We start from the raw sequence: 21,773 nt of genomic DNA on the forward strand, positions 1-21,773 counted from the left end.
ATTATCAAGAAAGCGAAAAACATAAGAAAAAAGGAGAAAATAGTTGCAAATTTTATATCTGAGGAGAAGTTAGTATTTACAGTATATAAAGAAATTCTGTAGATCAACAACTAAAACACAAATAACCGAATTTAAAAATGGGTGAAAGACTGGTATAGACATCATTTCTCCAAGGAAGACATACAAATGAATGATAATCATATGAAAGAGGTCAATGCTATCTGTTATTAAGAAAACAAAGCCAAAACATTACATTATTGGAAAAATAATGAAAATAAACTGTTAGAGAAGATGTGGAAAAATTGGAAAACTGATGGAATGTAAAAGGGTGGAATCACCATGGAAAATAGCTTGATGGTTCTTCAACAAATTAAAGAGAATTATCCTGTGTCTCAGCAATTCGTTTCTAGGTATATACCTAAAATAACTTAAAGCAGAGACACAAACTAATCCTTTACAGCAATGTTCATAGCAGCATTATTCATAAAAATCAAAAGGTGGAAACAATCCAAGTGTTTATCAACAGAAGCATTGATAAACATAATGTGTATACTTACAATGGATTATTAAATCATAGAAAAGAATTAAGTTATGCTAGGTGCTACAACCTGGATAAAACTACAAAACATTATGCCAAATAAATAAGCTAGACAGAAAAAGGACAAATATTGTATGATTCCACTCATCTGAATATCTTGAATAAGCAAATTCATACAGACAGAGTAGATTAGAGGTTATCAAGGACACAGAAATGGGGGGTAAGGAGTTATTGTCAAATGTGAATAGAGGTTTCTTTTGAGGTGAGGAAAAGTTTGATAATGAACATGGTGATTGTGGCAATACACTGCAGATGTAATTAATGTCATTGAATTTTACAGTTGAGAATTTTTGCAATTATACTTTCATGTTATATAATGAATGCAATAAAATTAAAAATTATTAATTACTTAATTAAATCCACAAAGGCAGGGAAAATTCCTAAAAGTAAATGCAAACCAAAGAAACGATCTAAAGTTTATGTTACATGGATAAATTAAACATATTAAAAGAAAAAATATCTCAAATTTATAAATAGCACGTCTATATGCCATTTAAATAAAGACAGATAAAGGACAACAATAATCTTTTATGCACTTCATTTCGTAGGTTTTTGTTTTGGGGTTTTATGAATTCTGAACCTATTTTCTACGCATTGTAGGATACAGCAAATAAAAATATGTATTGATGGTTTTGGCTTCTAGAATTCTCTTGTGTATATAGAAAATGTTGCATGAGAGAAGGCATCATTTTTCTAGGTGTAAGATTTTGCAATTTTATATTAACATATTCTGGTGAAGACATTGAAGCTGTAGGAGGATTGCACAAAAACTGCATAATTACACTCAGATAATACATTGTATATATATAAATGCTGAAAAAACAAAATTTCAAAAGGTAAATGTTAGAAGGTCTCTAGGACAAATGGTGAAGTGTACAACAGCAAACTAAATTATTTTGCCTGTCCTTTTGTGGTTCTTAATCATCCTTATGCTTCCCTCAAATGTATATGTGGTAGTTTTATGTACCCCAGAAGAGGTCATGTTATTTTAATCCATTTTTGTGGGCACAGACCTATTGTAGGTGACACCTTTGGATTAGGTTATTTCAATTAAGATGTGATCCAACCCATTCAAGATGGGTCTTAGTTCTCTGATTAGAGTCTATTTTAAGAGAATAAAACACATACAGAAGCTAAGAAGTAAAATTAAGAGAAGCACAGTGAGAAGAGCACCAGAGAAGATAGAGAGGAAGCCACTAAAGACAGAAGCTGAAAGCCACAAAACCTGGGAAAGAAGCACCAGTAAATGTTGCAATGTGGCTTGCTGTGACAGAGGAGTCCCAGGGGCAAGCAGCCTGTCTTTAGCATCCTTGTATCATTCTTTTGAAGCCCTGAGTTGGACATTTTCATGGCTTAAGAAATATAAATTATAAACCAATAAATCCCCATTGTAAAAGCCAACCCATTCCTGGTATGTTGCTTTTTAGCAGCTTTAGCAAGCCAAAGCAGTATATTAGAAATAAACCTGCTCTGTTAGAAGGAGATGTAATAGGAAATGAGCATGAATAGATTTTTTTGTTATATAGATTTTAGGTCTGGTAAGGTTCAGTATTACTCTTTTCGACTTGAAGTGTCTGCATTGCATAGGTTCTTTTATGTGCTGATACAGTTTTCCAAAATTTGGTAACAAATAAATTTCACTTAATTTTTATTATTCCAGTATCCAAAAGGTCATACTATTGGGACCTGGATTCTGGTACAGGAACCACTTGTTCACACTTGGCTATGCATTTCAAATGAAGAATGAACTCAGATTGAAATTGAGGAAGAGCTCGGGAATATGTAGATGTAAATCAAATCTTCCTATTGCATTACCAGAATACTAAAATCTTAACTAAATTAAGTCCATGTGACTATCTAAACCTGGAAATAACTGGGCAGAGATGAGGTTTAAATAAGTCAGTCTGCATAATTCAAAGATGTTGTAAATTATTTTCTCTTTGAGCTTCATATCTCCTTTCTCTTAAAACACAAGATGCTTGTTTTTTGGAATGGCTTCCTATTGGAATATCTCCCTCAGATTAAAAACGTAACAATTTTGCTGTTTAGCCTTTGGTCTTTCTAAATGAAAGACTTTTTAACAGATAAGCCATTTTCAATGTATTAAGAGAATACATCTCTAAAGTATTGAAATTGAATATTTTGCTGTTTGAATGAGAGAATTTAAGAATGTCAGAAGTATAAAAGTTTGACAAAAATGTCTCCTAATGTAAAAACAAAGACAATCAATTTCATTACTCTTCCCTGTGATATTGTTGCCAAATGTTCACTCATTTTTGTAGATATATAATTATGACAGAAGATCTTCAGGGCAAGATAGTTTAAGTTGCTTTCAATTTATTTAGACCAATTAATGAACAGAGAATGAAAGCAATTAATCATAATTAGTCAATTAACAATTGTGACTGACAGTCCAATTCACCTCAAAATATCAAATGGATATAGAGAAGAGCAGAAAAAAAAGACTATTTAACTAATTAATTAAAAGACTAATTAATGGTGATCAGGGTGACATCTCACCTGTATTATTTAGGATATTTTCAGTACATAATAAAGACCCAAATTTAACAGTGGCTTAAATACAATTAGTTTATTTACTCTAGTACAATAGTCTAATTTTAATCTTATTAAGGCTTGTAACAGAGGTCTGCTCCTCAAGAAAAACTAGTGGCCTGGCTTTTTCTAACTTGTTGCTGAATCCTTTCCAAAGTGATACCCATACTTGCATTTTGTAAAATGGAGCAAATCTGACCGTTTTCCAGGCACTTCATTTGAAAAAGTGGGAGAAAGTGTGTTCCTTTTCTTTTATCAACATAGCATGGAATTTGCATATATCATTTCTCCTCATATCTATGCTTCCTGGACTTAGCAAATCTATATAAGGATTGGTGGTGATAATATTTAGGCTTCTGTAGAGGTAAGTCATCCCTGAGAGTGTGATAGTATGGTATAAAATGGCTAGATGCTTTTGCCAAAAGAGATATAGTGCAACTATTGGAAAATGGAGGCAAGAGTTTGGAGAACAGATGTAAAAATATAGTTCAATATTTGTAAAAATTGTATTGGGAGTATTTTAATATTATAGGACACGTGCATACATATATTTTCACATACATGCATTTATATATTTTATGTATTATAAATATACTACTATATGATCATATATACACATATATATCTACACACACACATATATATATATATATATGGATACATATGTATATGTGTGTTTATATATATATATTTTTTTCAGTTTGCTAAAGCTGCCAGAATGCAATACACCAGAAATAGATTGGCTTTTATAAGTGGGATATATTAAGTTACAAGTTACAATTTTAAAGCCATGAAAATGTTCAAATTAAGGCATTAACCACAGGATACCCTCACTCAAAAAGGGTTGAGTGCTTATATATGTGTATATATATATATATATATATACATACACACACTGAAAATCTTAGAAACTGGAATGAACCGAGAAAGAAAGATCATCTCTAGCCACCAGGTTGTGGCTTTGAAATTCCATTCTGCACTTGCCAATGTCAGTGTTCCTTGAAGATAAGTCTTGAATATTCTGTAATACCAGAAAGCATGAAACTGTCAGTTCTATTAGGGTTATGGATTTAGGATTCAACTTGAACAGGCTTCCACTTACGTAAGATAAAATGATTTAATCTTCATAAAATAAAAATTACAATGAAATCCATCAAAATGGTTCACTTTGTGAGTTCATAATGATCAGATAAAAAATAATTTGTCAAAAAAATAATTTGTCATTTTCAGAAGATGCTAGAGAACCTTTCCTTATTTGGTAATTAAATGAAATAAACATGATATATATATTAGTCCACATACAAGCAACTACTTATTATATTTCCTGGTTGTACTATACCACTGGATTAACAAATAGCAGATGGACTAATTTTATTTAAAAGAGAATTCCAAACAATAAATGGAAAACAACTATAGAATAGTACCAATTTTGAAAACCGTGGTAAATGAACAGCTTATGGGCATTAAAAAATAGTGGCTGTCAAAATCAAAACAAGAGAGACAATCAGACATTATGGGTTCTCTATCAATTTGCCAACACCATCTATAGTCTTGCTAAATGGAACAAACCAGAGTCAATCTGGTTTCTGCACCCAGCTGCCAATTTATAGGAAAACCAGAGCACAGAAATGCGTGTAGAACTACACTGACCATTTAATCAGCAAAATCAAGGGAGAATTAAACTATATATCAAGCAAAATAATCAAGTTCCTACAAAACATAAACTTTAAGGAAATGGGAAGGATAAAAGATGAAAACATATATTAGAACAGATCTGGAATTATATATGTATTTTAAAAAGAGCAAGGTTAAATTGTAGTTTAAAAAGAAACACCTTTGTGTGATAAAAATATTACAAATGCAAAGGCGTGAGTAATATAAAACTTCAGATGATGGCTAGCTGCCAGGAAAGTAAATGGTTCTGTGATTGGTATGGTGCCTACGGAAAGGCCTATAAAATGACAAGCCAAGTTATTTTCAATGACCTCTTGATTCTTACCTTATAATACCTGAGCAAGCCTTATGTTTGAATTGTGTAGTTTACTTATCTGTGCTTTACTTTACATTAAATTTATATTTTTAGTTGTCCTTACTGAAAAATAAGTGGATTTATATTATTTAAGGGATTTATATTATAATTGGAAAACTGAGGAAGATTGATAAATATCATGAATTTTTTCCAAAAATAAGCAGTTCTGGAATACAATCGGTGAAAATATCAGTAGAAATACTGGCTTGAATTAAAGTCACAGAAAAAGTGATATAATACATTTACATACGTATTTTTCTAAAGTACATGGACAAGTCATTGTCTCTTAATATGTAAAATGGCCCAGAGGAATATGTGTCATAAATTTGAAGATGCACCTTGAATAAGAACATTCTTTTTCTCTTGCAACATTTTTAAATTGTAAAGAAAAAGTAGCCATTCAAGGATAAGATTCATGGGAATTATTTGTGTATTGACTTTTTTTGAACATGTTGGAGAGGATGTGGGTGCAATAATCTCGTTTCAAATATGTATGTATTTGTGGATCAAAGCTAAGTCTTTCAAATGCAACAATATGGATTCCATGAATCCCTGGAGACTGTTTCCTATTTTTCTTTTGTATGCCAATTAGTTTCTGCTGAAGTTAAACCCTGCCAGAGATTTATAGATTTTTGGATAAACTGTTCTCCCAGAAACTTATCCCTTTTCATTAACAAAGTTTTGAATCCCATTCCATTTTACATTAGATTTATGGTATTTGTGTTCTATTTATTTTCTCTCAAGAATATTTACACTGTTTCTGCTGTTCTTTCCTTTCAGTGCTTTAGCAGATTTTTTCTAAAGTTCAACATGAGCAAGGCATCCAAAAAAATATTTTTATTCCGAAAAGATTAAAAAGGCAGATGAATATCTATAAAAAGTGTAAAACTATCACAATGTCATCATGTATTGAAATACATGTGACAACACAAAGAAGATTTCTGACAATATAAAGACTGAGGCAAACAGGTTGATAAACAGACAAGAATTTGAGATGAAGAAGAAATTGAGTAGTTAAAATTATCAATGTAGAGATATAAGAGAGCTGCTGAAAACCACTCCCCAGAGATTCATTGAAAAAAAAAAGGACAATCCTCACTTGTTCAGAACACCGGCAGAAAATAAAACTGGAAAAGGATTCCACAAATGCTGAATAGAAAGAAGAGACAAATATCAGGTAGGAAACTTCCATCCCATATTGGTTGTTCCCCTAACCTCCCCCTCACTCAGTTCCAGAAGGCTCCAGAAGTTCTTAGAGGCAGCAGCTGGAATCCCTCCTACCTTCCACCTCTCACTTCTCACCTGGGACACAGACTATAAAACCTCTCACAGCAGTATGGTAGATTCCCACCTAGTATCAGACACAGAGACCCAAGCCCACAGGGGCCCCTGGCAGAATGCAATCCTTGGGGTCCACAGAACACAGAAGTGCACCAAGGAGGAATTTCCAAAATGGAGTATTAGAGAGGGAATGACAAAATCCACTTCTTTCCCAAAAGCAGAAACTACCCAGGCAAAAACTCTCAGTCAGCTGTTTGAAGACCTGGGGAACAGGGGAGGACTTTTCATGACCCAGATCAATGATGGACAAAGAGCCTGAGAAAACCTGGGAAAAGACTGTATTTCCAGCCATGGGTCCTGATGCACATTCCCTACCCTTGAGGGAAAAGGCAGTGGGATGTACAATCCCTGCTGTATTCTGGGATGGATGGAGGACTCCTCCACCACAAGTAGAATGGGGAGTCACAACCCTACGTTCAGTCAGATTTTGGCCTACAATGTGAGGGCATGGGAACTTCACAGTTTCAGCCTTGCCGGGACAGACACTGCTGGTCTCCAGGAGATAAATAGCTCTGAGGGCAATTGAGTAGGAGTGTCACCTGCTGGGAGGGCTGGAAAGTGCAGGAGAAATGCAGGACTTTTCAGAGACTCTCCAGCTGTTAAGCCAGGTACCTTGGAGCTGGTCTACATTCCATGCATTGGTGTCTGGCCCTGTTTTGGCTGAGAAATACTAACTATTGAGCTGTCAAAGTAGTGACCTAATACAAATCCAGGGAACAACTAACCTGGCAAGAGAGAGATACCAACCTTCAGAACAGACCCATTGGCATAATAAGATGACCAGATATCAGCAAAATATCACAAGGCACAGTAAAACCCAAGAAAAAATGTCCCAGTAAAAAGATCAAATCAAAACGTTGGTGGAGATACCAAATCTGGAACAACTAATCAAGGATATTCAAACAAATTTCTTGAATTAATTCAAAGAAATGAAGGAAAAAATGTACAAATAAAGTATATTAAGAAGAGCATAAGAAGAACTTGGAAGAATACATATAAAAATAACAGACTAGGAAATAAAAGAAGAAATTGAGAAAGCTTATTAAACAATAAAACCTTAATCATGAGAAAATTTCTGCATTTAAATGTACATATTAATAATATATTAAATAAATATATGCAGTGTTTATTTTTATTTGACTATCATGAGATAGCATAAGATATATCAACTAGAGATCTAAGAATTATCCAAGATTTTTTTAAGTAGACTCTCTAGTTTGAATATAAATAGCAGAAAAATATAACCTGCATCTAAAGTTATATCAGTCTGTGGGAGATTAGTTCTTTCTCACCATAATTTGTTGACACTGTTTATTAAAGCTATTTTAGCAATCCCAGATATTTTTTCCCTTCCTGTTTGTTTTAGTTTGCTAATGTGGCCAGAATGCAATACATCAGAAATGGGCTGGCTTTCATAAAGGGGATTTGTTTAGTTATAAATTTATAGTTCTTTAAAGGAAAGACAGGTGATTTTATCAGGCTTTCTCTGTCACATGAGAAGACACATGACAACCTCTGCTGGCCTTCCATCCTGGCTTCAGGGTTCAACATCTTTTCCCAGAGTGATTCTTTTCTGCTGTCCAAACCTCCGGGTCTGACCTGCTGAGCTTTCTTCTAACCTCTCCTTTTAAGCCTCACACATTGAAGAAGGCAATCTCCATAGCCGACCACACCCATAAGAAGCCATAGATGAAATCCACATGCTGATGATTTAAGTTCAGCACAAGAGAACAACCAGGCACCACCATATGGCCAAGTTGACACCTGAACCTAACTGCTTCAGTGTCCACCCCTTTTCAACTTGGCAAATATGCACATCACCTTAAACCTCATTTAATCTCTAAATAGGAAACAACAACAGACATATTTTTCTTTCCACTTAACAATGCTCATCTCTCCTGCATACAACACACTAAATCTTTGCATATGAGAAATACACCCATTTCATCACAATATCACAAATGTCTTAAATCATTTCAGTAAACAATACAAATGAAATGCCAACTAAAAAATAGTTTACAATCTCACCAAAGTCAGTTACAGGCATGGTCTATCTTAAAGCAAAATTGTCCTCTGGCTGAGGACCCGTGAACATTGAGAAAGTTCTGTTTCCCATATACAGAGAAGGAACAACCATAGGATAAATGATCCCATTGACATTGGAAGAAATTCCAAAAATAATGCTGGGCATACTCCATTAGATTTGAAACTCTGAGAGTCTTTTATCATCAGGGCTTTAGAAAGCAGCAGTCCCATCTTTTCAAGAGCCTATATAATGATCCTGTTCTCCCCAAACACTGGGATGAGGGTTGTAACATTAGGGAACAGTCGGAAAACCACCTTTGTCTTGGCCCCACTCTCCTCAAGCATCTGGTCAACACCTGGATGCTCTGCCATCTCTTGTGCCCTTTCAACCCCTTCAGAATAATGGGGTGACAGACAGTGCCCCCTGAATCCCCAGGTAATGTATCTCACACTCTCTGAGGCCTGGGGCACTGAAACTATTCCTGAACATTGAGGGAGAAGGCCCACCCTCTACCTCACGGTAAACTTACCTCCACCACATACACAAATGGACTCACTCTCCTGGCCTGAGGTTTCTTGGGTTCAGACCTTAGCTCCCCTGGTTCTGCCTCTGAACTTTCTCTTCCTTCTATCTGTCCAATTTCTGTCCTTTCCAGTCCAGACTGGCAGTGGTTCCATTTATACAGATCTCACAAAAATTTTGTTAACTCGGATTGTAGCATATAGGTCTCAAAGTCATGAGACAATAGAACATTCCACAAATCCTTTCTGGATAATACCATCTCCAATCTTGGCTTCTATTGTAATGGCTGACTGGTTCCATATTTGGTTAAATCCTCATGTTCTAGTTCGCTAGTTGCCAGAATACAACACACCAGAGACGGATTGACTTTTAATAACAGGGGATTTATTTCATTAGTTCTTCAGAGGAAAAGCAGCTAACTTTCAGCTGAGGTTCCTTCTTAGGCAGGAAGGCACAGGGTGATCTCTGCTGGCCTTCTCTCCAGGCCTCTGGGTTCTAACAACTTTCTCTGGGGTGATTTCTTTCTGCATCTCCGAAGGCCTGGGCTGAGCTGTGAGTGCTGAGATGTATGCTGAGATGCTTGGGCTGTGCTACGTTGAGCTCTCTCATTTAAGTACCAGCCAGTTAAATCAAACATCATTCAGTACAGCAGGCATGCCTCCTAGCTGACTGCAGATGTAATGAGCAACAGATGAAGTTCACGTATGCACTGGCTCATGTCGACAGCCACAGAACTAGGTACCTTCACCTGGCCAAGTTGACAACTTAATCTAACTAGCACACCTCATATGTGGCACTATTTTCTGGGACCTCACTTTCTAGAAGCCTAGAATTTTCCAGACCATTAATTTATGGTTTTTTTGCACCCAAAAGATCAATCTTCAGCCTATCCCTTTCTTGTTGTATTTTACCGTAAGCTGCAGGGAGAAACCAGGCTACATGCTGCACATTTAGCTTGGAAATTTCCTCAGCCAAGTGTTCCAGATCATCACCTTCAAATCCTCCCTTCCATCCAGCACTAAGATTCAATTTTGTCAGATTGTCCATCAACTTAAAAGAAGGGTAACCCTCCTTCCAATATGCAATAACACATTCCTCAATTCAGTCCAAGGCTTCAAATAAATATCTATAGATTCCACATTATTACCAGCAATCTCTTCAAAGCAACTAGGCTTTCTCTATCAAGCTCATACAATTCTTCCTGAACCCTCACTCATCCATTTAAAAAAGTGTTCCACCATGTTTGGTATTCCAGCAGCACTTCACTCCTCTGGTCCCAAATTTGCTTTAGTTTGCTAATGCTGCAAGAATGCACTAAATCAGAAATGGGTTGGCTTTTATAAAGGGGATTTATTTAATTACAATTTTACAGGTCTTTAGGGGAAAGGCAGCTAGCTTTCCTAGAGCTTTCTTAGGGCTTTCCTGCACATGATCTTCCCTCCTGACTTCTGGATTCAAACAGCTTTCCCCAAGGCGATTCCATTCTGCATTTCCAAACATCTGGGTCTGAGCTGCTGAGCTTTGTTCTGACCTCCTCTTTTAAGCTTCACTCACTGAGGAAGGCATTTCCCTTACTCAATCTCAGATATAATCAGGCATAGATGAAATTTCCATGCTGATGATTTAAGTACAGAGCAACAGAACACCCAGGTACTACTGCCTAGTCAAGTTGAAACCTGAACCTAACTACTACACCTTGTGTGTTAGTTTGCAAGCTGCTGGAATGTGGTATACCAGAACTGGAATGGCTTTTATAAAGGGGGATTTAATAAGTTATAAGTTTACAGTTCTAAGGAAGTGAAAGTGTCAAATTAAGACACCAACAAGAGTTTACCTTCACTTAAGAAAAGCCAATGAATCACGGACACCTCTATCAGCTAAGAAGTTATGCAGCTGGCATCTGCTGGTCCCTTGGTCTTGAGTTCTGTTGATTTAAGCCTCTGTTCCTGTGGGGGTTTGTCACTTTGCTTTTCTAAGGCTGATTTTCATCTCTTAGCTTTCCCTATTTCTCTACCGATTCTGGCTTGCTTAACATCTCATAGTGATATCTGCTGGGCTCCAAGCATCTTCAAACATCTGTGCCTCTGTTCTGTGCCTGTTAGCTGTGCTCTGTAGTTTCTGTCTGTTCTGTCATTTCTGACTCTCTTCAAAATGTTTCTTCTTTTAAAGGGTCTCAGTAAACTAATTAAAACCCTCCTGGAATACATAGAGTCACAGCTCCCTCTAGTCAAAAAGTCGCACCCACAATTGGGCATGTCACATCTCCATTGTCCATAACCCAGTCAAAAATTACTGCCTTACAGTATTTAATTAGTATTAAAAGTAAAAGCTGCCTCCACAAGATTGGATCAGAATTACTACATGGCTTTTCCAGGGTACATAATACTTTCAAACCAGGACACTGGTAAAGTATAACTCGTTAAAGTACAAAGACATGAGAAATAAAGAAACAAAAATTATCATTTATCTCTATTTAAGCCCCTTCTAAAGTTGTAGACCATCTTTCCACATGGTTACTGATGTGAAATCACTGAAAACAGTTGTTTTATAATTTATCTTGCTAGTTTCCACCCATGTCCAACCCATGAAATCAGAATATCCAGTGGAGGGACCAGGCCATCTGAAATTTTAATCAGCAGACCAGATTATCCTTATCACTATTCTAGGTATTGAATATTAAAAATTAATTGGATCATGAAGTCAATTTCCCACTCCACCAGCTAGTCTACATTGTTTGTAACTTCGACATGATTTTAGCATCATTGTAGCTAAAAAGGGATAGGAATTGAGTTCTCTGGCTTTAATTTTCAATTAGATATTGTTTCTAATTTTTAGTGTAGAATTTGGATAAGCCAAAATAGAAATTGCATTTATTTTAAAGACAAATAGAATAAATGATTATTATCCATGCTCTCATGAAGTTCTAACTAACTGAACTTTACTAAATGAAACCAAGTGCTCTGACAGATTTTATTTGCCTGGGTGTAAGTGTTGGAAAAGAATGACTTTAAACAGATTTCAATTTTCTTGAGACCCTCTTTTGCACCCCAACCTTCTCTTCCCTTCTATTTAGATTCCCATTTCACTCTTGTTTGTTGAGGACCACTTCAAAGGAAAAGTGTTATCAGATATCAGCCACTGCCAGAAGTTGAAGATTGTTTAGTTGTTCTATGAAAACATTTACTTTTCTTTCATGTATAATAAGAATTTCTTTGCCAAACATGGGATTACCTTTACAAATCTCAGGCATCATTCTGCAGAAAGTAAGATATTAGTAACAGTGAGTGTGGACGAGAGATTTTTATAGGCATGATTAAAATTTTTCTTCTTGAAGATTATAATGTTATCAAATATCCTATTTTGCCTAATAAGGGCTATATTTCGCAGTACTGATCCTGGGATAACATCTAATATTCAGAGTTGTATTTCCTGCTTTTACATCTACAGTGATTGTTTGGGTTCCCTCTCTCCATTTAATTCTGTACATTTTATTTTCTGCGATCTTCTGCTTATATACATGTTTCTTATAGAAAAATAGTGGAAACACTCCATCTAAATGCACATATTTGTCCCTGCTGTTATGGATTGAATCATGTTCCCACAAAGACATGCTCAACTCCTAAACCCAGTCCTTTGTGTGTGATTTCATTTATTAATAGAATATTTGAAGATCCTATCGAGATGAGACTGAATCATGAAGGGCCTTATGCAAGATAAAACACAGTGAATATAATGTCTCTATGGTTCTATGTCAAGAATGTCTACTTTATAAAGAAAATTTCTGTAAAATACCTATTTAAAATTTTAATGGCTTAAAAGTAGCTTTGCAAGTGCATAAGAAACAAAAATTTGCAGAATGAAACCCTATTAAAACCTTCTCAAACTTCTCGGTTTACTTTTTTCCGTCTGGAAACATGTACACCTCACAACAGCAATATTATCCTTGAAAGTAAACATTTTTCTTATTTCTAATATTTAAATTTTTAATTGATATGTTTCTTTCAATAAATATAAATGATTCTGTTATCCCTGTTTCAATTTCATATGAACTAATTTGTTAATACTAATGATGATTTAAAAATTAGTAATATAAGACATTTAAGCAATTAAAAAATACAGTACAATCTTACCATTATAATTTCCTTTCTGAATTTCTGGTTTCTACATCCAAATGTAAAGCAGGCAAATTTTATTATGTGAAAGAAATACAAATGAATTAGAGTAAAAAAGAATGCACCTTTGCTGTTCCTCACAATACCTTGAAAATTTATGTATTCATTCAATTAGAATGAATTGAATTTGTTTACAAAATTTTTATAAAATTTTCATAAAAGTCTCATAATGCTTATAAATATCTCCTATTGATTCTGTTTCTCTAGAGAACCTTAACTAGTACAAGAACTAAAACAGAATTTGGTATCAGGAGAGTGGGTTACTCTTCTTGCAAATGAGAATTAAATTGCAATTAGAATTGAATGAATCCCACTATCTACTTTAACATGGAAAGCATTTCTGTTTTGTTAAATTGCTTTAGCAAGTTAAGAAATCATTTTTTTTCTATACTAGTAAGCTCCTATTTCCTACTAGTGGAATTAAGCAACTTTTAAATTAATAAATAATACTATTTTAAGATAACAAGCACCACAATATATTAATGATAGTGAAAATAATTTGTTTGACAATATGAGATAATGAAAGAGTTTATCAGAACATTCATTCAATCTTTCTTCCCCTATGAATTGCCCTGATGGCAATATGTAGTATGTTATTAAATTTAAAAGACAACTATAGGTAAGATAAAACATAGGCATGCTTCTTCGTGTTGTATAATTTGAAGATTCTTAAATTTATAATTATAGACCTTATTTGGATAAGTGTTGAGTTGGAGCTGTATGTATCCCCCCAAAAATGGTTTTGAACATAATCCATCCCTGTGGGTGTTTTGATTAGGTTGCTTCAGTTATGGTGTAGCACACCTCAGTCAGCATGGATCTTGATTCTATTGTTAGAGAACTTTTGAGCAGAATAAGATGCAGATGTGATGAGAAAGTCAGAACTACTGAAAAATTGAAATTCAATGGAACTTTGGAGAGAACGGAGAGACCAGGAGAGGCTTCCCTGTGCATTACTCTGTGGCAGAGAAGCCAATTACCAAGGATCACCAGCAACCAGCTCCAGAACATTGGTCTTCAGGAAGAAAGTATCACGTGGATGATAACTTGATTTGGACTTTCTCTTAGTCTCAGAACTGGGAGCTAATAAATCCCTATTGCTTCAGCTGAATGATTACATGGCATTTGCCCTAGTATCAAAGGAACTGTGATGGTTAGATTCATGTGGCAAGTTGGCCAAATGATGCTGTCCAATTGTTTGGTTACTGTGAAGACATTTTTCGGACTTAAACATTAGGTTGGTTGCTTCTATGGATGATTATATCTACAATCAACTGAGGGGATTGCCTTCAACACAAGAGGCATGTCATCTGATAAGTTGAAGGCTTTTAAAGGGGAAATGATTATTTTAGCAGTCAGAAGAGAAAATGCCAATATCTACTTCAGCCAGTAAGCCAACTTTTCTGGGGGAATTCATCAAAAACATTCATTAAATTTTCTGGCTTGCAGCTTACCCTATGGAATTTAAACTTGTGCATCCCCACAGTCATGTGAGACAATTTTTATAAAAATCTCATAATGCTTATAGTTATCTTCTATTGATTCTGTTTCTCTAGAGAACCTAAACTAATATAAGAACTAAAACAGATTTTGGTACCAGGAGAGTGGGGTATTCCTCTTGCAAATGCGAAAAATGTGAAAACAACTTTGTAATTGTGTAATGGGTAGAAGTTGGAAGAATTGTGAGGGATTAACAAATAGCAAAAGCTAGGGAGAAAGTTTGTATCATCTTAAGGAATACATAATTCACCATGAGCAGAATGTTAGTAGAAATATGGACATGAAAAGTAGCTTCAGCATTGCCTTAGAAGAAAATAATAAATGTGTTCTCAGAAACTGGAAGAAAGGTGATTCTTGTATTAAAATGGCAGAGAACTTGGTGAAATTGTGTTCTGGTATTGGACAAAAGGCAGATTTTTAAAGTAATCACCTCAGATATTTAGCTGAGGACATTTCCTAGCTAAATGAGGAAGGTCCAGCCTAGTTTCTCATTACATCTTATGATGAAATGAGAGAGGAAAGTGACACACTGAGAACTGAACTCTTGGGCACAAGGAAAGCAAGCACTGATAGTCTGGAAAATTCTGGGCCTTTTAAGATAGTGTGGTCTGAGACTAGGGCCAGAAATAGCTCTACCAGGGACCTCCCTGAACTTGCAGACAGTGAGTTCCTGGAGACCAGGTCTCCATATGTAGGTTTAATTGAATATTGAACCACTCAGCCATTTTAGAGGAAGTCATGATTGGAGATGCAGTTACACAGGAAAAATATGCGGAAAGTCTTTTTGTCTGATGATCTGGACTGCTGTGAGCTACATGGAAAGCCAACAAAATTTTTTTCATGAAATTTGTATGAGTGTAAACTTTGGCCATCCTGGACTGAAAGGCAGACAGAAGTGGACACAATGAAGGAAGAATTGCTTCAAGGACAGAACCAAGGAAGCTGAGGTCTGAACCAAATAGATCTCCTTAGGCCAATAGAGCAGACCCACTGATGCATGTGGGAAAGACAGCTCCACCCCTGTACTTGGTAAGTACCCCTTTGTTCCGGGGGAGAGTTGCCACCCCAATGCTTACAGGTGGTGGGGCCTATACCCAGTGATCATGAAGATATTGGCTATCACCCTGATGCTAGCAGTTTATGGCCTTCATCTCAGCATCCAAGTAGAGCATGACTACTGTGCAAGCACTTGGAAAAGGGGTGGGTGCCACTCTATCAGGCCTAGAGGAGAAAACATCATTCTATAGATGACACTCAGACCTGGAAACGTAATTGAGTTTTTGTTGCTTGTTTTTTTTTTTTTTTTTTTATTACTTTTTGGCACCCATAACCCCTGTTTTCCTTCCAAGTTCTCCCTAAGTTTTGCAGGTGCACAGACAGGGGAATTGTTCATCAGGGCAGACAATACCCATAACCAATTTTGCTGATACTTTGTACTTAACTTTGTTAATGAAATGACTTAAGGCTTTTGGGATGTTGTAGTGAAATAAATGTATTTTGCATATAGAACGAACATGTCTTTTGGAAGGCCAGAGACTGTACTGTGGTGGTTTGGAATGTTATGTGCCTTAAAAAAAACATGGTCTTGAACTTTAGCCATTCCTGTGGGGGTCTAAAGACTTTATTCCATTTTGTGTTCCTATTAAAGTTTACTAAGCACATGATCTCAGTAATAAACGTATTTTAGGGAATGAAGTATGAATATTAGAACACTGCCCATAGGGATCTAAAGATGAGCTTTTAAATCTCTATTTAGGAAGCAAGGAAATCTTGTCAGTGCAGCGAGTGACCTAGAGTTAGTAGCTTAGCGTTCATAAGCAAGTTTCCATGTCCTTGAAATTATAATGAGACTAATAAGTTGAAACACATGAATTGCCAATATTAAATTGTCTCTGCCTACCAAAATGTCAATTTCATATAGTTGAGATACTTGCTTTGAAATCATGTTGTGGTGATCAATAAAGAAAACATAGTAAGTAGGCTTAATTACATGCTTGACAAATGTTAAATGTGTAACAGCTGTAGCTACTACAATTTTATATGAACTGACATATATGTCATGTGCGTAAAGACTTCTAGTCCTTTAGTCACAAAGAGATATGAAGAAAGCACTCCAAAACATGCAGCAGCTGTTCTGAGAGGAAGGAAACATGAAATGAATCCTCGAAGCTGTAGTATATTAACTATATTTTCTAGCTTCTGTAAGTTGATGCTTTAAATAGGCACCCCCACGTTGTCAAATCCCACCTATAGATCTTCTACTTCCAGCTCTAGTAGTGCTTCTACTTCTAATTCTATTATTTCTACTTCTACTATTTTTATTTCTACTATTTCCATTTCTGCTATTTCTACTTCTACTATTTCCACTTCTACTTCTATTTCTACTTCCTGCTACGGTTGTGAGGGATGCCACTTTCAAAGATAGCCAGTCAATCCCACACTGGCATGGACTTGACATACTCTGGCACACTTCCCACAGAAACCACAATAAACACACCCTCCCAGTTACACTTGCTGTCTCCCTGCCTTTGGACCTACCTTGGTGTTTTCCCAATTTGGCCCTGTATGGCATTCTGCTCTCTCCTCATGGAACTGTGAGTATAAAAACTCTTTCAGATTCTCATCTCTCTGTTCCTTGATATGTGCCTGGTCTTATAATACCTTAGACAAGATAATATATAAAAAAAATGCAGTTGATATTAAAAGGACCCTAAGGAGAAGGCAAATATTCAGGGTGAGTGTGGGGTAGAAAGGTCAGAGATCATTTGAATATGTATCCTCCACTTTCTGAAATGTTTCCCTTGCAAACCATGCTTTGTGAACTTTTTAGTTTTAAAATTTATTTTAGGATATAATTTTCATGCAGATAGGTAGATGAAAACATGGTTCTGAGAGAATGATAATAACATGGTTATTATCATAGTTCAGTTAAAGCTTATATAAAGAACCGTGGAACAGATAATTTAACCTCTTTTCCTTACTTATATCCCTGTCAGATATACTCTGACATGCCTTTAGAGTTTACAGATTTTTTACAATGAGTTTTATTCTAAGGTTATTAATGGAAAGCATTTCAAAGCTTTCAATAAGGCTAAACCCATGCCTTTAGAGTTTACAGATTTTTTACAATGAGTTTTATACTAAGGTTATTAATGAAAAGCATTTCAAAGCTTCAACCTAGAGGGTTTAGCAAAATTTTACTTACTGTTTTTTCCTTGTAGGAACATTGTTTTTAGTGCACTCCAAAATTTCTGATACTTGAACATCCAGTTCTGGTTAGTGTTAAATACTGCAACAAAGGTTTATATATTTTGTTTCTTCATAACCCAGTTAAGTAGCTGAATTAGTTTTGTTACTTTTAATTTTCTTTAAAATCTGGAAACTTACTTTAGGCGAATGATGATGGGAATATGCAGTGACGTCATTGCAAGCACATTTTCTTAGTCTGACAATTTTTTAAGCACTTGAGCTTTTTTTGAAACCAAATGTCATCTAAAATTTAGAGTCATTTGCAAATATAAAAACAAGTGATAGGAATTCATATATCTGTATTTTTATATACCAGATTTAATTATATTTATTATTTTTATTTGGCTGGAATTTAGCACATGGGGAGAATTCAATGCTTTTAACATCTATAAGCATCCCCAGGCTGTACTTAATACTTTGTACTTAAATAAGATTAAGCTTCAGTAGAAAATAATAATGATAGCCATAATTTATTGAGTGCTTAACTTACCCTAAGAATTTTTCAAAGTCTCTACAAAATTTATGTGATTTTTATTATAATTTATGACATAGAATTATTAGTTTCCCCATCTTGCAGATAGAAATCTGAAGCATAGAGAAATAATTCACCTATCTAGGATCATGCTAGTTTTCCAGTCTTAGACCCCAGTGGGGTGAAAACCTGAATCTTGAGCAAAGTTTAGAAATAACTTGGGGAAAAGAATGGTAATAGTTTGTTACTGTTATCATAATGTAAAATATAAATGACTTGGGTGATAAAAGAACAATTTTAGGAAAACTACATATTCAGAGTAACTTATATAAATGGTTTAAAATCACATTTTTATTTTGCTATAAAAATGTATTCATAATATGCATTTGGGAAGTAGCTTAACTCAGGCTGATACCAAAATATATAATGAAGAAGGAAAATTGGCAGTTAAATTAAATTAAAAAATCCACTTTGATAACACAGTTGAAAAAATGTATTTAAGCACAAAAACATTCCTTCAAACAGAACGTTTTGCAAGGTGATAATTTAAAATTATGTCAAAAATATATATCTTAAAAAACATTAAATTAAATATTAAATAAGATAGTCTTCAGTTCATTTAAAATACTTAGACTTTGTGTAAATGAATCATCAAATTTAATATGAAACTAAAGATTCTCAAAAATATTTTTTATGATTTTAACATTTTAATTAATAAATGTTTAGTCTAAAGCTAAAAAAATAATAAACAAAAAACTATATGGGAGAGAGTATATAAAGCCTTTCTATTATTTTAGGTATGGCATATCTTTGCAAAATTAAACAAAGATTTTCCAAATATTATCAAACAGTAAGTTTAAAAGTTATTTGTAATATTATGAAGTGATTGTATTTCTCTGTAACTGAACTCTTCTTCGTCATGAGCCCAAATCCTTTGTTCATAAAATGAAGAATTATTCCAATCATGAAATATTTGCTAATCTGAAAATGAGTGTCCTCCCAGGTAGTTTAGTCTATACTAGGGCAACAAAAGAAAAGCCTGGTTCTCCATTTACCTTCTACCTCTTCTTGCTCCTCAGACAGATAGAATTGTGGATGTTGTTGAGAATCAGATAATGTTCTGGTAGGGATTGTAGGAAAATGGGGAAACAGGAAGCTCAATTCCACATGATCTTTCTTGATGCTGTATGACATATTCTTTGGAAAAATTAGCTGCTTGTTTCACTGGTCTCCTTAGTACATAGGTTCAGTGTTTCTAAATATTTTCAGGGGATTCATGATTCTGGTCATTCTTTGACATTTCAAAACTTCTGAATGCTGCAACAACTCTTTTTCCACAACTCTAGCTTGTTCCGTTACGTTGACCAACCCTGTCCTCCAGTTAAGTGAACATAACTCGCAATCACTCAGACTCCTGGGAACTTTTGAGTCACCTGATCAGCATGGGCAGGACATGGGAAGCTCTTATGACCTGATTGCTGAGAGACCTGAGCTGAACTGCCTAGTGTCAGAACAGTCAATTAAAACAATCAAGCTAAATGAAAGTAAAAGCAAAACCGTTAATCAATAAAAGTCCCCACGGAATGGCACCAAAGTGAGTGCCAGATAGATCACTGTAGACAGGAGCCATCACACTGTTTTTAACAAAAGAATCTTGCAGTTTTATGAACCTTGGACTGTAAAGAGGGTGGTAAGGGAAAACAGGAGTGTAGAAGTGCTGAACACTGAGTCAGAGTAGATAAAATCAATTTCAAGATCTCTCTCTCCTCCATAAGGAAGGCTCCACAGAGATGCTGGGGAAAGCGTCAGGTTAGGAATGCAGATATATGTGATAACATGGCTAGACCAGGAGCCAGAGTCCTTGACTACCAATGCCTTTAAAAATTGTAATGCACTAGCTGTGTACTCTGTCTGAGTAGGGAGGGCAATTTTCCCTCATGAGTTCTGTTAAGTCCTTTGCAATTGCATATGATCCGGCCTAAAATATCACACATGTGTTTTCTGACAGCACCCAGCTCTTCAGAAACCAGAAATACCATTTCCAGCCCCCTTCTCTGACCCACTTCACCTATGGTGCTATATCAGTGCCCTGTTCATAGTGATATGACTGCAAGCAGAGCTTCTCCCAGGGGCATACTGCACTCTGTAATCAATCAGGAGTGTCCTGATATTATATACTACAGCAAATTTTTGTTTTTTAAATTAGTAGACCTAACATTTCAATAATGGACTCTTTGGAAATGATCTTTTATTAAAGATTTCCAAGTTGGCAAGGACAAAGAATCTATACTCTTGAGTCTTTATCTTTTCCTTTCACTTCCTCATTCAAAAGACAGAAACAAAAGATCAGGAGACATCATTAATAATTCAGTATTGAAAACAATGAAGCAGGCTCTGGCATTCCATAAGAACTACTGTTGTGAAGCATGCCTTACTGAAAGCAGAGGGAGATGAAGCAGCATAAGATAATGAGGCCAGTGGTCTTAGACACCGGACATTACAAGAAGAGAATGGAAGGAGGGGTAATGGAGTCACCCTAAGTCCAATTGGGATCAGATATACTATTTACTAATAATACAGGTCCATGAGTTGCCATCTGGCTTTGGTATAAGACAATGGTACTGAATTCCCATAAGGCCTTCTACCACAAGCTAGGGAAGTAAACAGAAGAGGGAGAGAATGCAACCCAATCGGAAGGACCCATTCCCAGAAAGTATACACAACCCCCTTGTTTCAGAGATGGTAACAGTCACGCAACAGGAAGGAAACAAAAACTCAGATGCAGAAATTGCTGCAATTGACCTCTCCAGTGGAGGAGAGGTAGAAAGAGAAACTTAGGTACTCTAAATAAAATAGGCCCTGCATCCCACTGTAGATATTTCATGGAGCTGGAATTGAAAAGTTACAGAGAAAGGGAAGAGGCAAAAGAAATGTCAAAAGTTGGGTAGACCATGGTGGCTTAGCAGGCCAAGTTCTCGTCTGCCATACTGGAGACCCGGGTTTGATTCCCAGTGCCTTCCCATGCAAAAAAAAAGTCAAAATTGTTCCACTTTCCACTTTAGATGGAGATTATAAGGCTATTATGTGCCTTGAAATCTACTTTAGGGCTAAATGTAGAAACCAGTTTTGCCAATAATTTACTTCATACATTGTTTAATGTAACATTGTCCTCATTAATACTTAAAATTTTAATTAAAGGGAAATTTAAACATTATTTTAAAGATTAAAGACCATCATTTACATGCGTAAGCTGATTTATGCCTGATAGTAAGTTATACATGTGCAGATTTTTGAAAATACATATAGTGTTA

The sequence above is a fragment of the Tamandua tetradactyla genome, chromosome 4, assembly GCF_023851605.1.
Source record: "Tamandua tetradactyla isolate mTamTet1 chromosome 4, mTamTet1.pri, whole genome shotgun sequence".
In the NCBI taxonomy this organism is placed as follows: domain Eukaryota; kingdom Metazoa; phylum Chordata; class Mammalia; order Pilosa; family Myrmecophagidae; genus Tamandua; species Tamandua tetradactyla.